General features: G+C 42.7%; 1 protein-coding gene across 1 annotated transcript in view; it reads right to left on the minus strand.

Annotated features, from left to right (window-relative positions):
- The window catches only part of AAAS (aladin WD repeat nucleoporin), a 416,285-nt gene extending 406,049 nt beyond the window's left edge, over positions 1-10,236 (minus strand). Inside the window, exon 1 of the mRNA XM_078687624.1 lies at positions 10,120-10,236. The gene's annotated coding sequence lies outside the window, so the exon portion shown is untranslated. The remainder of the gene's footprint in view (positions 1-10,119) is intronic.
- Between the last annotated feature and the right edge of the window lie 3,287 nt (positions 10,237-13,523).

Here is a 13,523-nt window from a genome sequence, read left to right on the forward strand (position 1 = left end):
GGAAATCAGAGAGTAGTTAAAACAATCAATTACACATAGTAATGTCCTTAGTAAACTGGTCGTGGTTTACAGTAGCACCAGTTTTACAATGGGGCCTGTCTCTCATGGATTCGCAAGTACTTTTCTGGTTCTTGATGTTGTACAGAGTAAAATGTTCTGAAAAGAGGTAGGGATGGGTTGAAGTAGAGTACAGGCCCACTAGGGGAAAGTGTTGAAGTTTCGACCCTGGCGCATAGAGGGTGGTTTGTATCCTCTGCAGGCAAGTCTTCCTCAGGATGGGGGGACTGGGGGGACACAACCTGTATCAAGGCGAAGTCAGGGTTACAGACCCTCAGGTGGCGGTCCGCATAATTGTAGCATTGAATTAGAATAGGTATTTAAATACAATGTGCAGTTTTCAGGACAGCAGTGTTGATTGAATCCTAAAACTGGTGGATTAGGCATCTTAGTAAGCCTCCATAGCGCAATCCCGGTGATCAGCATTGTACTCCTCCAGTCAAGTGAGTCAGAAAGCTAAAAATAGAGAAAAAAGGAGCTACTCGGGAGAGCGTGCACGTACCTGACGTGCAGCCTCACTGTACCACCACTAAAATGCCTTAATCCACCAGTTAGGATTAAATCGCCGCTGCTGTCCTGAAAACTGCACACTGTATTTCAATATGCGCTGGCGATACCTTTAGAGGGAATCCCCAGTGGGCAGGCAGTGCTTACTGTGCCAACAATCAGGGGATGGAAGGAGAAAGGCATCCAAACAATTGGAGACCTATATCGCGAGGGGGCGCTCAGACCATATACATCGCTAGTAGAGGAAGAGGGGCTCCCACCAGGGCAATTTATCGCCCATCATTCACTGCTAGACTCACTCACGGCCAAAAGGGGGGACGTCACTACAGAGCCATGAACGCATCTCACCCTGCAGTACTTACACGGCATGTGACACAAGCCCCTAACGGCCCGGTTCGCAGCCTCACTCAGAACTCATGCAGCGATTAGCCTGGATTCACTCCGATATAAATGGGAGCGGGACCTGGGTCACCAGTTTTATAGATATGGAATGGGCCCTGGTGCTTGAGAGCCCGACACGCATCCCCGGGAATAGGTGCTTCCGGCAGATACAGTTATATATAGTTCAAAGGGCATATCTCATACCTGAAAAAATTAATCAATATTTTAGTTGCGAAGATGCAGAATGTCCGAGATGCACTGAGAATGGGGCTGATATAATACACATGCTTTGGAGATGTACCCGTGTGGGCGCATACTGGAGTGAAGTGGCCGCAATATTACACACCTAGACTGGTCAGGAGCTGACTTTCAATTGGCCAACCTACTTGCTGCACAAGTTCCGCAGGACACCCAACACGAAGGTCACATCCAGATTTCTAGACTTGGGATTGATAGTAGCCAAGAGACTGATAACTAAAAGATGGAAAGCGCCTGACTCCCCCATATAAAGGCCTGGCGGAACTCCAAGCTCGCGTGGGCCAAGGTGCGAAGAAACCCTGGGACTGCGTAAGGTTCCCATTGCAACATACTGGGACACTCTTTACACTGACTTGCAACAAAACACAGACACGACAACCGGGGGCTCCCCTGATGCACACTCTGTAGGTGGCTAATATGCATGCAAATTGGGATACCGTATGCACCACGACACCTTTTTACTGGCAAGTACACGCTGACTGTACCAGTGTACAACCACAAACCTCAGAAGAGAGGAGGTAGATAGCAGTTATCAGCTGTCAGAGTAACATACAAAACTATACATGAAAGCAGGGAGGCGCTGTTGGTTGACCATTTGTTACACGCGTTTCCGCTTTCTCTTTTTTGTTGCTAGTTTATGCAACTTGTTTGATCTCTCTTGTTGATCTATTAATGTCACCTAGCGTTTACAAGTACCAGTACTATCGCTTTTTCTGTATGTTAACGCACGTAAAGGCATGCAGCAGTAGGCATGTAATAATGTGCATAATCTAAAGTATAATTAGAAATGTACATTAATAGTAACCAACATAACATTTTGTCCCTCCTTTCTTCCCTCGCTTGTTTATTGGACACAAATTGCAACTGGACCCAAAAGTCTTGTTTTTGCAGCATTTATACTGTCTTGGGAATGCAATAGGGCCATACAAATGTGCAAGTACCATACCTAATGTAACAGCTAGAATGTCCAACAATGCCTGCATATGTACACAGTCTATCATAAAAGTACAAAATCAATAAAATAGATTTACAACAAAAAAAACGGTTCTATTTATCACTTTGGAACATGTGCTAGCACATTTTGCAAAAGATCAGAAGGAACTAAGAATAATCCACAGGAAGGAAATTAATTGATGTGAGTGGGGGAAGACCATGGGATATACAGAAAGGGTTTCGTGGAATGCCCAATTTAAATATATTCAGTTTAAATACACCTGCACTGCGTACTTGACCGCCAAACTAATAAATTGGTTACTTGGTGCTGGCTCTATAAAATGCCAGACATTTAACGTCACCAGTGCAGACTTTCTACAGTGGTCTGAAGTGGTACTGTTATCCTAACTTTCTGGACAAGGATAACAGGACAGTTGGAGAACTTATTCGAAGCAGAAGTTGGTCTATTGGGCTTATTTCCTAGGGCAGAAAGCTGGCAATAGGTTCCTTGATCTAGCTTTCGTCCTAGTGTAAAGATGGGTAGCAATGAGCTGGGGTAAAAGGGTGGCCCACCTACATAAAAGAATAAAACGATGTCTGTAAATATGCAGCAAGTAAGAGTATTGTGCTACATGGAGAAGAACAGAGACAGAGGCACACATTGGTATTATTTGCACAATAATTAATTAATCACTGGACTAAATAGTCTCATATCGCTAAGAACAGAAATATTTCATTTGAAAATTTAGACACAACAAACCATCTCTGGTAGTAAAAGAATTGATTTATCTATACGTATTCAAACATAGGCCCAATCTAAAGAAAACACAAAATAACAGTAACAATATTTAACAGTGCAAAGTGTCCCCAGTTCCAAAGCCAAAGTTTTTGTGGGCACAATCAAAGATACACAAGGCATTTATCACAGTAAGAGACAATTGTAAAATGTGCTACAAATAAATGTCTTGAACAGACATTTCCTGTTTGTCGGTTACAATAGCATGTTGGAGACGTTTCGAACCCATGGTTAATATAAAGAGGTCTCATCAGGACTAAGGTAATGCAGCTGGGATATCCTCCTACCCATTTCTGTCCCATTGTTCACTGGGAGAACCTACACACCACACATTAACAAGTAGCTAAGTGGGGAGCTTCACTTTCTTTTGCGCTTTTATTGTGGATTGCTCGTTTTAGGAGACTCCCAGCATTCTCCTGATCACATTCATAAAGCCCATGACTCAAATGGTCTTCATGGAAATCCCAAAAGTGCAGCACTTCCCAGAGCACTTCTGGAAAACCCAAGGACTGACTGCAAATAGAGTATAAAGATGGGGCAGAAACTTCCAGTAAGTATGCCAAGATCACCTGACCAGAAGCCTAGGCTCCCACTTCATTGGTGCCCCGGAAATACCTTTGAGCTTCAGAGTAGGTGTCCTGACCGTCAATGCCCGTTGTCAGGTTCATGACCAATAACCTAGGGGAGGAGTCAGCTAGCGTTCCAGCAAGGGCTGCCTGCAACTATCTTCAAGGGAGTAAAATGACTGCCTGGCTACACAGGAGCAGCTTTGTAGATTGCAGTGGATGAAAAAGACATTGCTCAAGAGACCCCAAGGTTGTGAATCGACTCAACAAGGTGATCATCACCATAAACACACAGGGAGCAATCTACTATATTTGGGAAGTTGTGAGATGGTGAGGAGGCCCAAATTGTCTGGTCAGCAGAGGCAAAGTCCTATGCAGAAAGTGTCCGGAAATCTGCCAAGAGGATAATTCTCAATAGCGATGTGGCAGCAAAAAGTGCTGAAGCACTAGAATGAACTTAAACGTCTGTTATGGTTTGACTTTCAACATCTCCATGACTGCAAGCCCTGGGACCCCAAGCACACCTCTGACGGACTGGTGCTGCCGTGACTTTCCAGAGTGCAGGTACAGCGCTCATCATGTATAGACATCCCATCCGCTGGGGAAGAGCATGTAGGAGCTGCCTGAATGAGCAGACCATGTGAACTATTCTACAACAAACAGCGAGATACAGTAGCAATGTGCCTGCAACGGGTGGGAACAGTGTACTTAACTGGGTGGGGAGGGGAACCAAGGCTGTGACTTAGGGCAAGATCAAACTCCACAAAATTAATTCCCTTAAGTCCAATTAAATTCTCCCCCTTTAGGCCAAAAGCCAATATCAAACACAAGGAGACGATGTACGGAGCACGGAAACTTTTCAGACACTCACCCCCAGTCACAGATCTGGGTTGAATCAATGATCGTTCTTTCGTTCACTTTGCCACCCCAGTTCAGACCCAACTATATGCAAATCAGTCTTGACCCTGTGCCTCATGGGAACAGTCCAGCCCGAAATGGCAAGCCAGGTCTTCCCTGGACCGGAAACAAGCATCCTGGGACCGGTTTAGGGGTAAAACCCCACATCAGCCAGGCTAACTTGAAACCAGCGGCAAAGCGAGCAAGGGACCAACGTCTGGGCATACCCTGCCAACTTAAGGGCGAACAAAGCAAACCCAAGGAGGCGATGGACGGAGAGCATAAACTTTTCAGACACTCACCCCCAGTCACAGATCTGGGTTGAATCCATCATCATTCTTTAGCTCACTTCGATAATATCATTCTCTAAAGGCACTGTCCTCTAATCACCATGGGTACTGTTCCCCATTTGTGCTCCGTAATAAGTGTAGTCTGTATCTTGTGTACAGTATATTTTTCCATTTTGTGTAGTGTGAAAGCACTTCTTGTTTTCTTAGCTGCAAGTACTGACTGGACAGCAATTTACTGATAATTACTTGTTGTTTATTAAGTGCTGAGTCTCTAACATAACATCTCAGATTAAGCCTTGGAATGGTTGTCTTTGTAACCAGTGTTATATGGGTGTACTTGGATTCTGGATTCAATGGTAGGGTGACGTCTCAGCACACAATAGCAGTGGTAAATGGCTCTAGTTGATACAATCTGTCCCCAGTCACCCCTGACTTTCCAGACTTCTGGAAAAACCCTTACATTTGCACACCCATCTCCCACCCTCAACAGTTGTAACGGGGTGTTTCCACAGTCTGAGGCCAATTACAACCCAATCACTCCCAGTTGCATAAGTCTACTACCCGTAACACTAACCTGACACCCTCAGTATGACCGCTTTCCTTGCAGCCACTTCTGCATCTGGTGCAACAGTACACATGTTCTCATTAAAAGATAAGCAGAGTCTCCGGCTCAAATTTTTTCTGCTACCTGCAGATTCGCCATGCTCTTGTCACAACCCTGCAGAAGGGCACCGTCCCTCCTGAGTCTTCACCGCTGGAAGCGAGATTGCTCAATGGATATCTTCTATAAGCAATCTCATTAACATATAAAAAAAACTGATTATCAATACCCCGGATCCTCTTGAACGTTTACGTGAGCATTGGGAAAGAGATGGACTTAAGATTGATGACGAGGAATGGAGGGATGCAGTGGCCTCGCCCCGAGAGGAGGCGATTTCCGCTTGGCTACGACTGGTCCAACTTACAATATTGCATGGGAGGTACATCACTGGGCCCCAACTGGTTTATATGGGGAGGGGAGGAGGGGCAGGATTGCAGAGGACGCTGTGGTCAGGTGGGCACCTTCCTGCACATATTCTGGAAATGTGGGCAGATACAGGAGTATTGGCGGGAGATACACGAGGTAATGCAGGAAGTACTGCAAACAGACATTCGCCCGGAGGCTAAAAGATGTCTCCTTAATGTGTGGGAACCCACTGATTTGACGGGTATGAAGAGGCTCTGGGCTACTCTGGGCGCAATGGTGGCCAAATGTGATATCGCACAACTGTGGGGGCGGGTATCTCACCGACTCTGGCCTCCTGAAAAAAAGAACTTAGATTGGTGTTTGTTCAGGGAGAAAACGGTCTATGTGGCACGAGGATGCCGTAAGAAGTGGTCCGCTGTGTGGTGTAAGTGGAATGCCTACCGGGGAGATATTGGTGTGGCACTTCTGATCTCCTCGGAGGACGAACCATTATCTCCTTGAAGCCCTGGCGACGATCGATATCTGCCCCAGCTCTAATGTTGCCTAAATGTAATCGCCACATGTATCATTGCCATCTGCTTTGCCGAATGTCAATGGTTATGTTTAATAAAAAGATATCTAAAAATAAAAAAAAGAGATAAGCAGAGACTAAATTTAAAACAGCTGCCAATAGTTTCCTGGTTTTCTCAAGCCAAAAGTAGGATATGCATTGTGTAGGTATGCATTGTGTAGTTATATTAGGTAGTAAAAACCCAGGATTATTATACCTTGCTTTGTAATGTGTGCATTTAGGTCCTGCTCCCATGATTGGTGGAACGCATATTAACTTATTGAAGCTATAATTTTACTAACTGAACCCTTGTGTAAATATAAGTCTTCTTCGTTTTACATAAAGAAATGGAACTGACTGATGATTCATTAAATGTATCTTTCTTTCTAAACCTATATCAGCACCTGAGAGCTTGCCTTAACTGCTCAAGGTTAATACCCATTGAGACTTAAAGCCCAAAATGGAGATCTGGTATTTTAGAGAGAAGAAGCATTCACAAAGCCAATAGGTCTTGTCTATGTGAAATGTATTGGCTTTGCTAATGTCTTTTTAGCTATGCTGCAAATGGCTAAAAGTCATGTCAAAAAGCTATTTAACACAGCCAGCTCTGTCTGTATTATAGTGCTTTTTTTCAGTTAGGATGCACTGAAGCGATTGCTGCTGTATAATATGGCTAAAAAACATTGACAAAGCCAAAAGATCTCACATATGCGAGACCTATTGGCTGTGCCAATGCTTGGTAGGGAATGCCTTATGATAAGTATTTATATAGTGTTTACAACATGCTAAGGTTTTAGAATGGAGGATGCCCTTGCTAAAGTGTTAGTGTGTCCAGATTCAGAAGCATTTTAGGACCATACAAAAACTGAGAATGGGTCATATAAATGCGCTGAATGTAATATAAGTTGTAGGTAGACAGAAAACTCCCATACGTTCAGCTTTTATTACAGTGATGATTTAGGCTATGTATTACTTGGGTGCAATGGTGACAAAAGAACCAAAAAAGTACTTCTGACTGCTTGTTTAGTAGTTAAACATAGCAATAATCGGTGTTCAGTGGGATTCCTAGAACTTTTTGGCCCCTGTGCCACTGCACCTGCTAAACCATTCAAATCATGGCCGCAGTCCCTGCAAGGTAATTGTGATTGACAGCTTGTTTAGTAGTAAAATAATGCAATAAACTGTGTCCAGTGGGTTTCCTAGACCTTTTGGCACCTGTGCCACTGCACTTGCTGCACCATTCAAATCATGACTGTAGTCCCTGCCAGGAAATTGTATAGGACTGCTTGTTTAGTAGTAAAATAAAGCAATAATCGGTGTTCAGAAGGTTTCCTAGAGCTTTTGACCCTTATGCAGCTGCACCATACACATTATGACCCTAATGCCTGCAAGGTAATTGCACTTACGACTGCTTGTTTAGTAGTAAAATATAGGTATTGTCAGTGTTCAGTGGGTTTCCTAGACCTTTTAGCGCTGTGCCACTGCACCATTCCAATTATTACCATACTGTCTGCAAGGACAAATGAAGAAATCATTTATATCCAGTAAGATATATGTTCCGAAAAAGGCACAGTTGCAAACTGAAAACATAATTATTGTGTAACTAAACAAAAACACAAAAGCTTTCATAAAAAGTCCCTTTAAACTTATCCAACTCTCCAAAACGAGTTGCCACGGATGTTATAAATAAAGCATATGCTTTACACATCAAAGTGAAAACTAAGCCTTGTTAAACTGTGTCACAATGTGGCTGGCTCTTTTTCCTGTGCAAAGATCTTATCCTGAGCTTGACAGTGAATGGGCCATAAACAGTGTAAATTGTTCAAGATCACAATATGTTCGGCTAACTTGGGGACTAAAATGGAATTTCATAAAAAGGCAGCTTCACAAATTAAATGGACTCACCAAAGAAGAGGCATTTTGCAAAAAAACAAGCAAATGTCTTGTGCAGATCAAGAATGTGATACGTTTTGATATGGCTATGTCTAAAAAAGGGCACAGGCAGGCTCCATGTAGAAAGGACACTGAATTCCTCTTTCCTATAGACGATCTGACTTTGAAGTCAGACGAAAGCAGAACAAACACCAGGCTCCCAGGAAAACAGAGCTTGACATTTGACCTCAGTTTTTGAATGCCCGGCAAATGTGACGAGATAAGAACAAGATGTGTTACAGACGAGTTTGTAGAAAAATACTGTAAACACGTCTTTAGCATGGGGAGGTAGAAAATCAAGCTGCACAGCCTTAAGCAAATAAAGCCAGCAAACCACAAAGTCAATAGGAAGCCACGAGTGGAATGCATTCCCAGGTCAACATTCTGGGGTGTGGTGCAGAACCAGCGTTCTCCGTGAAGTAGTGGTCTATGCCAGTCGCCAGTGCTTCCCGGAACACTGGGTCCTCAAGCATCATGGGCCACCACTTCCAGGTAGGAACCGGAGTTGGGATTCTACCCCAGCTAAGGGAATCTCCAGTGGGTTATGGTCAGAAAGAGTTTTACCCAGGTATGTTGCATGTATCATTTGGGTCGCGATGTGGTTGGAGCAAAGGATCCGGTCTATGCGGGTATGAAGTTGGTGCGGGTGGGAAAAGAATGAATATTCCCTACTGGTGGGGTTTTTCCAACGCCAGACATCGCCCAGACCCCAGCCCTCCACCCATCTGCATAGTGCCTCTGCATGCCTGGTCACCTTAACTATACATGATCCAATTTCCAGCAGTGCAGGTTACTTAAACTTCTCTTATATTGTAAGTAGTGCAAGTTTAAAATATTTACTTACATGTTCACAGTGCTTTCTGTTACAGACCAGACCGGGGGCGGGGGGGGAGATATTGTGCGTTTTTATATTTAAAAATTTAAATTATATGTATTTTATACATGTAATTACCTGAAGGTGAAAGACTGAAAAAAGTTACAGATTATTTAGTTTTTTCCAGTCACACCTTTGACCACGACCCTACACTCACGCCTCTCCTCCTGCACGCATCATCACAGTTCCCAAACTTTCTCTAATGCACTTCGACCACTGGTGTCAGCAAAACTAAACTGAGACCATAAGTATCAAAATGCACTGATTCCTTAAGCTAGGGGATTGACACGAGGCATCTGGGTGATACAAATGCTAATTTCCAATACTCCGCTTTCTTGCAACCCGAGTTATGCTTGACATAAGTTATTTTATATTCATGATTTCAACAGCAGTTGGCAAGCCAAATAAATAGGCAATGCTACAGCAAAGTTATGGACATATAAAAGCAATTGAACTGATTTCCCCGTGGCACACTCCAAGTATGGATGAACACGTGCGTCTGGCTAAAGGATGCAGTGCCTCTAATGAAAACAAGAGGTATGATGAGCACATCGAAAAGTCACCCGTGTCGTTTCATCTGCTGCCAGCATATTCAGTAACAGGCAGGGCTGAACACCAGAAACTGAGGGGGCACGGGGCTCAGGTAGAGATCTCGGTGACTAGACATCAGCACTAAGACGCACATAGCTGAAACAATATAATTGATGATATGGCCCGAAAATAACCCAGGAGCTAGGGGTGCACACATGCACATTCCACGGAAAAACACACTATACAAAATCCAATTTCCAGCAGTGCATGTTACTTAAACTTCTCTCCCTAACATCGTCATCAACGAGAACTGGTGACACCTTCTCTCAGACATATTGTATTGTATTGTAATTGCATTTATATAGCTTACTACCCCTGACGAGGCGTCGAAGCGCTTTTTTGTCGGGTAGCACGCTACTGTTTCGCAATTTCGCTAACCCCTCTTTGGAATATACTTCCAAGGGTCAGCTGACAGCCAAAGCCGAATGTTGCCCTTTCATCAGCGTTATGTTGCAAGCTTCAGACAAGATGTATCACACCCTAATGAACGGTGCGTGACAATAACAATGGAGATACAGACCTTGAAGGGGCAGAAGTGTTTCTGCTTCTAGCTCCTGACTTCAACACCTTAGACAGGCAGGAATTAGATTCGGATCGCGCGCTGGAACAAGGCTTACAGCGCATGCGCAAAACAGCAACCATACGAGCAAGCAGAATAACGTTACTGCCTGGTACTGGATGATTCAGTAAACTCGGTATTCCTAAAACAACAACAAATAACATTTTAGGAGGTTGCAATTATTTTACTAATGCTTTGTTTTAAATTTACTTTTTTAATAGTTGCAGAACGTCTAACGGTCTTAAGGTATTTTTAGCAACCAGAACTCCGTCCTTTTAAAAATATGTTTCCAAAATGACACAGTACGTTTGATTAAGGTGATATATGTTGTCTAATTTTGGCGTTATTACTTAGTTTACTACATATTCGAAACAGAACTCTACTGTTCTAAGATGGCCGCCATATGATCCGAAGGAGGTGAACAAACGGCTGCCAATCTCACAGTCCAAGTTTACCCACACGCGTCGTCTATGCAATTCAACAACATAATGCTTTATTGACACGGCTGATACAAACTCGCTGCTGAAGATGGTTTGCGCGCACTGATTTTATTCATAAGTTCAAAAGAGCTCACACAATTAACTAAAGGGGTGGTAATATAGAGTCAGTCTTTGTTATGTTGTGCATTTACCTTTATGTTACATAGCCTCGTGGTAGGAATGTTTAGTAGGAATGCTATGAGGTAAGAGAGAACGTGGAATGTGGATCTTGAGAGTGGGGGCAGTTGTGGAGTTGTAAGGCTGTTAGATAGCCGCTCCCTGGCGCTCACCTGTTATTCTTAATATCTAATAAATATATATCTTTATACATATACCGGCCTCATCATTACAATTGGCGACGAGGGTCGGATTCACAGGGAAAAAGATAGAGATGTTAGGTTACAGATGGCTAACGTTTTTATTTAAAGGAAGGGACACAAGGGGGAAACTATATGTGTCTAAAGTGGGACCGTCAGTATTGGGATGGTGGGATCAGAAAAGTTTGAGTATTATTTTAGATCCAAACAGTGAAGAAAAAGTTTTAGTTGTGGACGATGAAAGTAAATTGTGTGATGTTTTGTTCAAAGAGTTTCCAGGAGTATTTAATACTGTGTTGGGAAAGTTGAAAGGTTTCGAACACAGAATAAGACTCAAAACCAATGCACAGCCTAAAGTACACAAAATCAGACCTATACCAATGTTAATTAGAGAGGAAGTAAAGGGAGAATTACAGCGACTTTTGAACAAAGGGATTATTGAAGAAATAGAGGCTTCTGAATGGATCAGTCCTATTGTCGTTGCACGAAAATCTAACGGAAAAATCCGTTTATGCATAGATTTACGCCATCTCAACAATAACATTATAATAGAGAAGTTTCCTTTACCTAAGATTAATGAGATGGTATCATCGTTTAATGGTGCAGCATAGTTTTCAACCATAGATTTGTCGGCTGCATACCATCAGGTGGAGTTGGAAAAAGAATCTAGATATCTGACTGGTTTTATCACGCCCTTCGGGTGTTATCAATTTAAACGTATGCCATTTGGGTTAGCGTCGGCAGCGGCGGTATTTCAGAGATTAATGTATAAGTTGTTGGGGAATATGAAAATGATCGCATTTTTCCAGGATGATATTTTAGTGGCAGCTAAAGACAAAGAAGAACATGACTCGAAATTGAGACAAGTTTTAAGTGTTTTACAAAAGGCAGGGTTAACTATAGAATTGTCAAAATGTAAGTTCTGCAAAAGAAGTGTGTCTTATTTGGGGCACGTTATAAGTGAGGAAGGAGTGAAACCTAAACCAACTTTAATTGAGAATATCATGAATTCTGAAGCACCTAGCACCAAAGAAGAAATAAGAGCATTCCTAGGAATGGCAGAGTATTGCGCGAAATTCGTGAAGAATTTCGCATCAAAAGTGTTTAATATTCGAAACTTGCTTAAAAAGAATGTGAAATTTGTTTGGACGAATGAGTGCCAGGAGGAATTTGACAAGATTAAAGTGGAGTTACAGAATGTTAATGCCTTGGCGAGTTTTGACCCCAATATAGAATGTTTACTGACAACTGATGCGAGTGATAAAGGCATAGGTGCTGTCTTGTCCCAAACAGATTCTAAGGGGAAAGAGGTGATAATTCTGTTTGCTTCTAGAGCACTTTCCCCAGCTGAGGTAAGGTACCCTATTATCGAAAGGGAGGCGTTGGCGTGCGCATGGGCGTTAGAACATTTTAGAGCTTTTGTTTGGGGGAAACCTGTAACTATTAGGACTGACCATCGCCCATTAGTTAAAATTTTATCATCAGATGGAATTTCAGGAGCTTCGGCCAGGATGGCAAGACTGTCTATGAGGATGAAGGAATTTATTTATGAGATGGTCTATTTGCCAGGAAGAGACAATGTGGTAGCAGATTGTTTATCTAGACTACCATCCCCACTCGAGGAATGTGTAGATGACCCTTGGGGTAACGTTAACATTGCTTTGATTCATGATTCGGGTATTCCTGCTATCAGTAATAAAGAGTGGTTGGAAGAACAGGACAAAGATTTAGAGTTAAAGGAGGTTAGGAAGTATATATGCAAAGGTTGGCCAAAACAGTGTTTTATAGAAGGGAAGTTTAAAGCCTTTTGGGAGGTAAGGATGGAATTATCGTTAGAAAGAGATTTACTTTTCAGAGGTGACAGAGTGATTCCACCAAATTCATTGAGAAGGAAAGTTTTAGAGTTATGTCATGAAGGACATTTTGGTATTGGAAGAAGTAAAATGGTGGTGAAGAGTATGTTCTGGTGGCCAGGTGTGGACAAGGACACAGAATTGTTTGTCAGGAATTGTGAAGTATGTAGTTCTGCAGACAAGACCCTTAGAACGTTAAAACCCTGCATGAGTGAAGGACTCATTCCAGAACTACCATGGGAAACGGTTGCAGTAGATATCATTGGACCTATTGGTGAAATGAAAGAGTTTGGTTTAGTGGTTATTGACTTATTTACAAAGTGGCCTGTTGTGGAAATTGTAGATAAGGCGGACACTTGTAGTGTGTTGGAATTTTTGGACAAGATTTTCATCATGGAAGGTTTACCTGTTTGTATCCTTACGGATAATGGAGTACAGTTTTTATCACATAAGGCTAATAATTATTTTCAAATGTGTGGCATTAAGCACAAAACCACCGCATTATACAATCCCAGTGGGAATGGCACTGTGGAAAGGTTCAATAGAGTGATCAAAGGAGTTATTCAGGCGGCGGTCAGCAAGAATTTGAATTGGAAGGTTCAGGTACAGAAAGCAGTTTGGTCTTACAGGATCACGACACAAGCGAGTACAGGATTGTCACCTTTTGTCATGATGAGAGGGAGGTTGCCAAGAAGCAAGTCCAACCCAGGTTGGTT

This window comes from Lissotriton helveticus, chromosome 1_1, assembly GCF_964261635.1.
Source record: "Lissotriton helveticus chromosome 1_1, aLisHel1.1, whole genome shotgun sequence".
Taxonomy (NCBI): Eukaryota; Metazoa; Chordata; class Amphibia; order Caudata; family Salamandridae; genus Lissotriton; species Lissotriton helveticus.